The sequence below is a fragment of the Rhinichthys klamathensis genome, unplaced genomic scaffold (genome assembly GCF_029890125.1).
Source record: "Rhinichthys klamathensis goyatoka isolate OS25496 unplaced genomic scaffold, OSU_Roscu_1.1 h1tg000737l_1, whole genome shotgun sequence".
NCBI classification, from domain to species: domain Eukaryota; kingdom Metazoa; phylum Chordata; class Actinopteri; order Cypriniformes; family Leuciscidae; genus Rhinichthys; species Rhinichthys klamathensis.
In genome coordinates, this window is record NW_026607149.1 from 176,097 (window position 1) to 188,638 (window position 12,542).

The following is a 12,542-nucleotide window of genomic DNA, read 5'->3' on the forward strand; positions in this document are numbered from 1 at the left end:
ATTATTAGCTTCTTATCTCGGAAAGCATCAACTAATCTAAGAAGCAAATGAGAAAATATTCCAAAAGCTATTAAGTTTGCTTTGTAGCGAAATGCTGGACATCTCAGGACTGAAGGAATGTTTGTTACTAAGTTTTTTTCTATAACTTAACCTCCAAAAGACCTGATTAACATGATGGACTGCTACAAACAGTTCTTAGTTTACTGAATTTTTTGTGTCATATTTATATAAATTATACTTAAGCTCATTTTCTGTTATTTTTCTCCATGGTCTCCAAGTCATTCTTCCCCCATTAACCAAATCCAGGAAAATTGATGTGATGCATTTAAAGGTTTTGGTAACACTTTACTTGAAGGGGTGTACATAAGACTGACATGACACCTTCATAACCATGACATGACATATGTCATGAATATGAAGTAGGGTTTATGCATGTTTATGACAACTGTCATTAAGTGTCATTCGCTCAATAGCTTGTTTTCATATGACGTCACGCCACTGCGTTGCCATGGCGCTAGTGATGGGAAGTCCGGTTCTTTTCCGCGAACCGGTTCTTTCGGACAGTTCGTTTCAATGAACCGGTTCAAAAAACCGGTTCACCAGTTCTTTTACGTCATCACGTAATGACGTCAATTCTATCATCCCGGCGGATAAAAATACTTTAAATTAAAGGCATTTGTAATCATAACTCATAGTATAAATAATAGTACTCATCGTCATAATCATATTGGATAAGTTTCTTAAATTTATGTTTTGCAAACGAACCCAGCCTACAGGCGATGTGCAAACGCGGATGTTTTACATGTCTTAAAGATATAAAGTGCATAAATGGTCTTCATCATTCTATTTGTTGTTAAATAAACTTACATTTTGGCGAATTCGGCCCCTCATTTAAGTCCTCGGTTCACCCGTGCTGCGTGCTCATGTATCAGCACAGCATCAGTTGGCGAAATAAAGTTTTGTTTAGAGACGGTGTTATCACGCATGCGCAGTATCTCCAGCTCATCGGTTCTCCGTTTTGAACGTGTCCGAAAGAAACAGTTCTCGGTTCTGTACTGGTGATTCAAGAACTGCAACAACCAGTTATTGACTAGAGAACCGTCATAGGCCTGTGTGTGCTGAGCTGAGAACTGCTGAAACCTGAATACAGTCGACAAAACTAAAAAATCGATGCATGTCTCCTGTTTAATACGTTACGTTTTTAACACATTATAAACATTTACTAAGCAGTGCACCATTAAAACCTTGGCAAGAGTTTACATCAAAGATTTATATCAACTTACTTAGAAATTAAATGAGCTGTTCCTGAAAATGTTATTTTAGTATAATAATAAATGTTTAGTTTGACAGTTTTACAATCCATTCGTTGTTTCCAAACTTTAAAATAATACAGTGATAATCCGCTGTGTACCTGTGCGTTTAGTAGAACGCGAATGCGCGGTATCAGCTGTTCGTGCTCAATCTCATCATTTCTCTCAGCACAACATGTCTCAGTTCAGTGAACTGTTGCATTTACTGGAGTAAAATATACCGGTTATATATATAAATATATGGGTTATTTCGATTCGGAGGGACTGTCAGGCTTGTCTGAAAGTGAGTAACTTTAACTTGTGGATCAGCGCTGACGCAAGACGCGAACTGTTTCGAACGATTCAGTCCGATTTAGTGTACTGGTTCGACCGGTTCACTAAAAAGAACCGGTTCAAAAGAACGATTCGTTCACGAACCGGCCATCACTACATGGCGCGAAATGCAAATGGAGGGCAGGAAGTGATTTGCTGTATTTAGAAAGCACTATAACAAACTCAAAATGCATGTCTTGCGTCGTTTATGGTTACTTAAATTGATCAAACCACGAGGAGGTTTTATCGTGTACCAAAAGTTGTTGTTCATAAGGGGGGAAAATGCAAGAAATTGACCGGAAAACTCCGGGAAAACGGCTTGCAAACCTACGTCTGCGGTCGGGAGGAGCCGAATGGGAAAATGCCCGTGTGTGCAGGGATCACTTCATCAAATGTGAGTTAATACAACTTAAGTGGCTATGTTTGTGTAATGTGTAACGTTTCCGAACTTTGTAAAGTCAAAGTATGCCTGTAAGACGAGGTAGTTGCTGATATCTACCGCCTCGATGGCAGGAAAATCTTTCAATTCAGTTGAAAATCGCTCCTCTTCATAACGTAAGGATCACGTCCAACATATGTTTGATTTTTTGTTTATATCTTTCTCTTGTAATAGCGTGTAAAGTAGTACAGTACGGACTTTCCTCCATCTCGTCCATTGCGCTCTTCACTCCCTGCCCTCCATCTGAATTTCGCGCGTCATCATAATCACGTGACTGAAACCCAGCTATTATGACATTTTTAATGCAAATATGACATTGTTTAAGATGTCTTTGTTATGACACCTTGACATAAACCATAACATCATAACCTGTCAGTGTCTTTGTCATGACAACTTGACATTAAATTAAGTTAAACAGTCATGTGGTTGGTTTTGACATTGGCTGTCATAAGGCCATTATAACTGTGTCATGAATATTTTTCGTGACCTCAACTACAGTGGTACAAATTGAATTTGTCATTAAACAGTTATAATGGCCTCATGACAGCCAATGTCAAAACCAACCACCTGACAGTTTAATGTAATGTTAACCAATAAAGCTAAGTGGTTTGATAATTAATCTGCTATGTCATGTTTATGACAGGTTGTGTTGTCTTAGTAATGTCAAGGTGTCATAACAAAGACATCTCAAAAAATGTCATATTTGCATTAAAAATGTCATAATTGAGCGAATGACACTTAATGACAGTTGTCACAAACATGCATAAAACTTCCTTCATATTCATAACATGTGTCATGTCATGGTTATGAAGGTGTCATGTTAGTCTTATGCACACCCCTTCAAGTAAAGTGTTAACAAGGTTTCTTATTTGATTTAAAAAGTGACATTGAGGATTTTTAGTGAGTAAAGACTTTGGTCTAGTCTTCCTGTAAATATGCTGTACAATTTGGAATATGATAAATATTTTTACAGTGTTTTTATCCTTTTTGGAGCTTGTGTTCATGAAGAATCTTCAGTTCCCCTTTTGTGTTTCATTAAAGAAATCACAACATACGAGTTTGGAACGACAGGGGTGAGTAAATAACCAAAGGTTTTTATTTTTATTTGTGGATGAACTGCTACTTTAAAGCGCCCTTATTCTGCTATTTTAAATTTGAAAGTCTCCTACAATAGATTTACACGCATCCAAGGTCAAAAAACACTTGAATTTTCTCAATAATCGTTGCAGCATCAGCTCTTTCCTCAGTGTCTGATACGGTTCGGTCTCTTCGGAGACTAACTTTATTTGTCATGCACTTTGATCTTTAAAACTTTGCAGAGCGTTCACATTCACAAACAGCTGTATTACATGAAAGGTAACATTTGAACAAGCATTATAGGGGCACTTTACAGCGAATGAAGCAAACAATATAACTAAAAATAACTCTTCTTTCCACCGTATGATTACTGTGCTGGTAATATTAGACTGTTTAATGTGAACCAGTTCATTTTTGCAAGGTAAATATCAAAGGACTGTTACCAGATTGCTGCTTTATGATGATTATTTAGCAATAAATGTTGCTTTAAAAGGCACTTAACTGCAGTGATTACCCTAGTGGCCTTACAGTTGACCAAAAAATAAACAGTGAAAAGTAATTGCCGCAATTTTAATATTCTCGTAATCTGTCCTCAGAGAGGATTCTGCGTCACTTTCACAGTCACTTAATAAACTTTGTTTCAAAGTAATGGTCTGTGAATGTCTCATAATTGACACTGATATTAAGCATGTTTCATTGCAGCTAAGGTTATTTAAACATCTCCTTGAGCTTCATTTGCTTGTTATAATTCGAAGCATCAGCATCCTAACGATTTGCTCTTGTAAAGATTGTCTACAGAGATTAAATATTGTATAACTGACTCTGATGATTTTGAACTACTGAATTTACTTCTGTAATTTATGAACAGCCATTATGAAGAGCAGCCATTGTGGGCCAATCAAATGAACAATAAAATAATCTATTTATATCAGTTTCTACACTGTCAAATTATTTTTTGAATTGTAAATAAAACAAAGATTATTGGAGCACATTGTAGAAGAAAAATGTCACATTTAATTGAATGTGTTACTTGCCATTTCTTTGCAATTGTTTGTGAAATTTACAGTGAAAATTGGGTACACTTTACTTGAAGGGGTGTGCATAAAACTGACATGACACCTTCATAATCATGACATATGCATGTTTATGACAACTGTCATTAACCTGTTAACTGTCACCCCCCTTTTTTTTGCATAGACATAAAATTGGAATATAGACCTATGGCTGGTCTTGTTTTAAAGAAGACATTTTCCAGATTATTGTAGAAGTCTAGAAATGATAAAAAATGAAACAGACAAAAAGTTATATAAGTTTGACTTTAAGAAATTGTGTAATGTAAAAATATAATTATTAATATTTTACATAAAACATATATATTACAAAATATATTTTACTCTAAAACTGCAAGAAAATTAAAGACAAAAATCTGAACAAGTTGTATTCCAAATTTTAGGTTGATATCTAAAAAAATGAGCTTTCAGTAAGATTTTATTTGGGCGCAGTACCCAACTTTTTCACTAGACTCCATTACTGCCCATATAAGGGCGCCTCCATTTTCATATATGTTTTGAGTGATCTGAACCATGTATTTCCATAATTTTCATACAATTTATGAAGTAGACATCCTATTCAGAAGTAGTATGGGTGGTTTGGCAGTATTTGATTTGAATTCAACCTCTAATAAACGCATAAAAAGACTACGTTATAGCGTAATAGCTCGCAGCCAATCAGAAATCAAGAATCCATACATTTTTCTTTATATTTAAAACATTTTCAGACCTTTTTTTCTCATAAAATGGAATTGGTGTTATCTTTTGAATTCATGGCATGAAAACAAACTGAGGTTTCTACCAATCTTTCATGATTTTTCGTGTTTATTGTTATTTCAAAATAAAGGCCTAAATACTCCTAATGAATATGAAATATTCTTGTTGCAAATTGATAAATTACTGCTCCTCTGTAATTTATTTTAGATAACAGCCACCAAATATGAAAACTAGAGATTGTAAGCTTTCAAATGATATATAGTTTGGCAATATTACTTTAGGTTTTTACTAAGATATAATTGTTTTAAACATGCAATGGCAAATGCAGGTTAAGAGTCATTCGCTCAATTATGACATTTTTAATGCAAATATGACATTGTTTGAGATGTCTTTGTTATGACAACTTGACATTACCAAGACAAGAAAATTGTCATAGATATGTCATAAACATGACATAGCAGATTAATTATCAAACTTAAGAAATTTATGTTGTCTTGGTAATGTCAAGTTGTCATGACAAAGACACTGACAGGTTATGATGTATTGGTTTATGTCAAGTTGTCATAACAAAGACATCTCAAACAATGTCAAATTTGCATTAAAAATGTCATAATTGGGCGAATGACACTTAATGACAGTTGTCATAAACATGCATAAAACCTCCTTCATGTTAATGACATGTGTTATGTCATGATTATGAAGGTGTCATGTCAGTCTTATGCACACTTCTTCAAGTAAAAGTGTTACCGAAAATTGTTTCCGTTCCAATTTTATTTCAGTGTATACTTTTTATGGCTAAAAAGTTTTTTATCTCTCATTTTCTAGTTTCAACCAAACAAACGTTGTGAATTACTAATCACGCCATGTTTTCAAGTGATTCGTTTTGTAACACAACCGAATCATTGAATCAGAGTTTTGAACTGATTCATTGAACTCCCAGAAATTAAACAAACTCACTCTTAAAAGCTATTAGCCTGAAACACCTTATGTTCTGTATGTTTGTTTAATGAAAACTAGACCAATTATTCACAATGTCATTTAATTTTACATAACCAGCAAAATCATTGTGTAAGTATATGCTCATAAGTATATATGAATATGCGATATCTCTACGGTTTTCCCAGGCTGCTGATTGGCAAATCATTCCTGTACGCCTTCCTGTGATTGATGTATTGTCTCCAATATTTTAAACGTAGGCCGGTCTAATACAAATGACCTTAGAGATAATAGTTTCTAAGAGAAACCTCAGCTCACTCAATCTCTCTCAATTCATAACTGTCTCTATTGTGTCTTTAAATGAGGTTTGAGTCACAGCTGGGACGATTTTATCAGATTGTTCATGAAAACAGAGTGAACACTTGGCTAATATCTTTTCTTGTTTCAGACATCATTTATTCTAAACCATCTCGGCGTCTCCAGAGATTCGTTATTCATTATAATTCTCCTCATCATTCATCATTGTTCACATCTTGGTTTTGGAAATGACCCTCAACTATCGGAGAACGGCACGAGACACGCAGGTATTCTGAATCCTATCAGTATGAAAAACATAAAGCTGCGTTTCACTGATCAAACGCCAGATGCTTCAACTATACACAGCATATAATTGTTTCATTTATGCATGCCATGTCTTGGATCTTCAATAGAGTGCAATCGTTTTTCTCCATGCCATAAGCATTGCAAATGAAGTCTCGTTCAACCCGGTCCCATGCTGCAATACATATTAAGTACATTGCCTTTACTCATCAATGACTTATAGTCAATAATTTTATGTTGCACCTTTACATTTAAAATCAAAGGTTGCAATGCTGTGATTTATCTAGGAGGCTTAGCACTTCTTCAGTGTGTGTAATGTTGCTGTTTGATAATGAAAAAGCTCGGCAAAGTCCCTCTATATCAGTGTCAGTGTTTCTGAACTCCTGAAACGCCTCCATTGTAGTCTTGAGTTTCTTCCGGGAACGAACACGACGTCACAATATTCCTCATTTAAATAATTCATACGCAGAATAAAGGGGCGGGGCCTGGTTGAGTTAGTTTAGTAGTGTGTTATGGTGCACTACGATCTTTCCGAGTTGTGGGCGTGTCACTGAGAAACATGGTGGAATACCACAATACTTAAATATTATGCAGTGATATTGTCAAGATTTTCTATTTACAGCGCAGTTAAGCGAATTTCCTGCACAGAATATGATGGCATTATAATATAACAATGCAACATGTAACGATAAAGTTGGCAGTGGCTTCATAAATTAATTAAAAACATTAAAAAACAAAGTACATCTGATGCACATCTCTTTGTTCTTCATTTTTCTAGAACAAGAGTTTAAGAACCTTACTGTATTTTTGTGTAATTAATTAAGAGAAAGTACTCCGCCATCTTCCTCCGACGAAAGTGACTTGAACGCGCCTGCCGTCGTAAACACGACTTCCCACCTCGTACGTACGAACTTCCCAGGAGGACTTGAACGCACCATTAAACTGGTTATAGGAAGGGGCGGGACATTTCTCAAACACACTTGAAGCGCTCGACCAATCACAACACACTGATCCAGCTGACCAATCAGAGCACGGTGTGCTTTCAGAAGGAGGGGCTTCATAGAGACAGGAAGTAAACGGAGCGTTACTGACAGACTGGGAAGAGAGGAGCCGCAATATGGCTAGTAGAGCTCGAAAATAAAACGAAGACTTATAATGGTATAACAGGTCCTCTTTAGTAGAAAAAAGTGTGATCTTCATATCGTTTATTGGTCCTTTTCACGTTTTTTTGAGGTCATGACCTTGACTTCCCAGCCCGGCTCTTCCCTGTCTTGTGTTTTGGCACGTCTAGCAGTCGCCGGTCAGACGGGCGTCTGTGTGTCCCAGCTCTGTTTGAAGTGAATGATCTATGGACCCGTGTGGCATTAGGACATCACCGTCTCTGCCCTCCCTCTTGTTTACGGCTGCAAATACACATAAACAATTGAAATCAGAGGCTTCCTGGATGTTACTTTAAATGTGTTGGCTTATAAATATTATATATATATATTATTTCAATTTTTTTTAAATGTTTTTGAAAGAAGTGTCTTCTGCTCACCAATGCTGCATTTATTTGATCAAAAACAGCAATATTGTGAAACATTATTACAATTTAAAATAATTGTTTTCTAATTTAATATATTAAAATGTAATTTTTTCCTGTAATAGTTTTAGTGCTTAATTTTTCATCACATTCTTCACATAAATTGAAATCTTTTAGAACATTATAAATTACCAATATAATGTGTCATTATCTATCTATCCATACATACATCGTCTGTCTATCTGTCTGTCTGTATATGTCTATCTGTCTGTCTGTATATGTCTGTCTATCTGTCTGTCTGTATATGTCTGTCTATCTGTCTGTCCGTCCGTCCGTCCGTCTGTCTGTATATGTCTGTCTATCTGTCTGTCTATCCATCCGTCCGTCCGTCTGTCTGTCTGTCTGTCTGTATATGTCTGTCTATCTGTCTGTCTGTCTGTCTATCCATCCGTCCGTCCGTCTGTCTGTCTGTCTGTCTGTCTATCCATCCGTCCGTCCGTCTGTCTGTCTGTCTGTCTGTATATGTCTGTCTATCTGTCTGTCTGTCTGTCTATCCATCCATCCGTCCGTCCGTCTGTCTTTCTGTCTGTCTGTCTATCTATCTGTCTGTCTGTCTGTCTGTCTGTCTATCCATCCGTCCGTCCGTCTGTCTTTCTGTCTGTCTGTCTATCTATCTGTCTGTCTGTCTGTCGATTGTTCTGTCTGTCTGTTGTCGATTGTTCTGTCTGTCTGTCGTTCTGTCTGTCTGTCTGTCTGTCGTTCTGTCTGTCTGTCTGTCGATTGTTCTGTCTGTTGTCGATTGTTCTGTCTGTCTGTCGATTGTTCTGTCTGTCTGTCTGTCTGTCGTTCTGTCTGTCTGTCTGTCTGTCTGTCTGTCTGTCTGTTGATTGTTCTGTCTGTCTGTCTGTCTGTCTGTCGTTCTGTCGGTCTGTCTGTTGATTGTTCTGTCTGTCTGTCTGTCTGTCGTTCTGTCTGTCTGTCTGTTGATTGTTCTGTCTGTCTGTCTGTTGATTGTTCTGTCTGTCTGTCTGTCTGTCGTTCTGTCTGTCTGTCTGTTGATTGTTCTGTCTGTCTGTCTGTCTGTCTGTCGTTCTGTCTGTCTGTTGTCGATTGTTCTGTCTGTCTGTCTGTCTGTCGTTCTGTCTGTCTGTCTGTCTGTTGATTGTTCTGTCTGTCTGTCTGTTGATTGTTCTGTCTGTCTGTCTGTCTGTCGTTCTGTCTGTCTGTCTGTTGATTGTTCTGTCTGTCTGTCTGTCTGTCTGTCTGTCTGTCGTTCTGTCTGTCTGTTGTCGATTGTTCTGTCTGTCTGTCTGTCTGTCTGTCGTTCTGTCTGTCTGTCTGTCTGTCTGTTGATTGTTCTGTCTGTCTGTCTGTCTGTCTGTCGTTCTGTCTGTCTGTCTGTCTGTCTGTTGATTGTTCTGTCTGTCTGTCGTTCTGTCTGTCTGTCTGTTGATTGTTCTGTCTGTCTGTCTGTCTGTCTGTCGTTCTGTCTGTCTGTCTGTTGATTGTTCTGTCTGTCTGTCTGTCTGTCGTTCTGTCTGTCTGTCTGTTGATTGTTCTGTCTGTCTGTCTGTTGATTGTTCTGTCTGTCTGTCTAGTCGGATGTACGACTCTAAGTAAGGCTTTATGTAATGCACAGGGAAATGATGTGGGATCTGAGCCTGTAAAAGTACCTTCAGTGCTTGAGATTATGGGTAACTCTGAAAAGCACACAAGAGCGATCTATTTCACGCCGAACAGGGACATGTGAGCGTTTAGTGCCTCGGCTCGCCTCACACCTCCCTGTATCTCGCTGTGTTCTCGCTGAAGGACTTCATTGTTGCATCTCAACGCTTCAGCATCCCTGATGTCAGAGCGCCAGTGAACCCGACTGCTCGCTGCCCGTCTCTTTTGTGTTGGCGATGGGTTTTACAGTGCTGCAAAACTGCTTCAGCAGAAACCATTGTCTCCGCGGCTCTTTCCAGCGGTTTGGGGGTTTTGTGTGGGTGATTACAGGCAGGGAGCTTGTCGGTCTTATTTATTCATACAGGTTCATGCCTCTATTCCCCACTGCCTCTCATCCAGTCTTAGTGTTGAACACTTCTATTTTCTACAAAAGAGGTTGTGGCGTCTCACTTTACTGAGCAGACGAGTGATTTGCAACGGGAGGCGATGAGCTCAAGGGAACCGTAGGCAGAGCATCGAGTTCCTCTTCACTTTTTTGTGAATTGTCATTATTGCAACAGCTGTTTCTTTGTCTTTTGCAAGAATAAACAAAAAGGTCAAAGGCAAACGGATTTGGATGAGTGCATTCGTCTATAAAATCTTTGTAGGCTACCTTTTATTTATTTAGGAGATGAAAATTAATTTTGATGCCTGTTGTTGATAAAGGAAGTGGAAAGGCAGAAATATAAGGTCAAACGGTGGGATGAAGGCTAGAAAAACAGAATGGGATATTAAAATATAAAATGGGAGGAAATCAGACTATACAGGAGTGACGAGGAAAGGATGAAATAGCCTACCGACATTTGGAGTCAAGTGAATTTGCACCAAAATACCGAAATATGACATTACATTTCTATTATTTCAAATCAGTTAAAGGTACAATATGCAGGATTTTTGCAGTAAAATATCCAAAAACCACTAGGCCAATGTTATAGATTTTGTTTAGTTGATTACTTACAATATCCCAAATGTTTCCAACTTTTTGTAAATGGTGAGAAAATTGCGATTTTAACCAAGGAAACGGGGCGTGTGAGCAGGGGTGAGGAGTCGCCAGTCATGACGTCATATCCGCATTACCTTCGGTTTCCATAGTAACCTCATATTGCCATAGTAACCATGGCGACAGACGTTGACAACTGGGTTATGCCCGTTATGCCTAGAAGGACGCTCACGCTGTTGTTGTTTTCTTCAAACATTATGGATCATGGCAAGCAGACTTTGAGACAGAAAGAGGACTAAAACGAAGATCAACATGTTTTGAGATGCCGAGAGCTCCACGTCCGCGACTAACTTCGACTTGACACAGACGCGAGTGTTGCATGTTACTTTATTAGACAGGTGAGCAAATGTACATAAAACTAATCAATGTTATTTAGTTCAACATGATGAAATGTTAGAATATGATCTGTATGTTATTCTAATGTTGATCTAGCTTACTTAAGTCTCATACAGCCAACAAACAACCTAACTAACAACATTCAACACACTCAACTGCCGTTTAGTGTGATAGTGTAACTGAAACACCGCTGCGTTACCTCAAGTTTCATTCGTCTAATAAACTGACCTGTGTGAGTATTAATTCAGCACTTGCGTGTAGTTCGGTAGAATGAAATGTCCTTATTCTTTTATATCCGCGGGACTCGCATGTGGCGCTGGTATACGTATAGCAATCGCGCCCTGCTTCACACCACAGACGACAAGATCCATAATTACACATAATGCGGAATATACGTCATCAATATACGCCTTTGTTATTGTAAGAGGTAGCGACCTCTGGTGGCGAAAAAATCCTGCATATTGTACCTTTAAAATTTAAATGATTATTAGGCTGCATAGATTAGGTCAGCCGGAACCGGGGACACTTCCCAAAACACCCGATGTACTCGTTACATCTTAAAGGAGTAGTTCACTTTTAAAAAAACTTTTGCTGATAATTTACTCACCCCCATGTCATCCAAGATGTCCATGTCTTTCTTTCTTCAGTCGAAAAGGGTTCCAGGATTTTTCTCCATATAATGGACTTCAATGGTAGCCAAACGGTTCAAGGTCCAAAAGACAGTTTCAGTGCAAACTGCAAACTGTTCAAATGGTTTTAAATGACACCAGACGATAAATAAGGGTCTTATCAAGCGAAACGATCGCTCATTTAAAAAAAAAATAACAACGTTTAAGTTTTATAAGCTCACATGCTCGCCTTGCTCTGTTCTGTGTGACTCTCCTGTTCGAACTCGTTCATCAAAATGAACAAATCTTTTTCCGAGTCAATTCGTTCATTTCGGTCGTTAAATGAATCAAATCACTGGAAAAAAGATTTGTTCATTTTGATGAACGAGTTCGAACAGGAGAGTCACACAGAACAGAGCAAGGCGAGCATGTGAGCTTATAAAACTTAAACGTTGTTATTTCTGTTTTAAATGAGCGATCGTTTCGCTTGATAAGACCATTATTCATCGTCTGGAATCGTTTAAAGCCCTTTGAACAGTTTGCAGTTTGCACTGAAACTGTCTTTTGGACCTTGGACCGTTTGGTGCCCAGTAAAGTGCATTATATGGAGAAAAATCCTGGAATGTTTTCATCAAAAACCTTAATTTCTTTTCGACTGAAGAAAGAAAGACATGGATGACATGGGGGTGAGTAAATTATCAGCAAACGTTTTTTTAAAAGTGAACTACTCCTTTAAGAAGAATGGCATCTACGCTAATGTCAGTCTTTCCATTTATTCCGAGGTTTGCTGAAGTCAGCCGGATCCGGGCCGTGTCCAGATCAGATGGTGGACCTGCGCGTGGACACGACCACAACGCATCCCTGCAGTGCCAGCCTCATCAGCCCTGTGAAGGCCTCATGGACTCCTCTACACACTCGTCTCCACACCGGCG

The 12,542-nt window shown here is 38.2% G+C and overlaps 1 protein-coding gene and 1 long non-coding RNA gene across 2 annotated transcripts in view; one reads left to right on the plus strand and one right to left on the minus strand.

The window, feature by feature from the left end:
- lim2.5 (lens intrinsic membrane protein 2.5) overlaps positions 1-12,542 on the minus strand; it is a 103,703-nt gene that overhangs the window by 59,890 nt on the left and 31,271 nt on the right. The window lies entirely within an intron of this gene.
- LOC130077399 (uncharacterized) lies at positions 223-3,131 on the plus strand. Its single transcript, XR_008805741.1, has 2 exons — positions 223-331; positions 2,922-3,131. It is a non-coding gene; the product is annotated as an uncharacterized LOC130077399 (long non-coding RNA).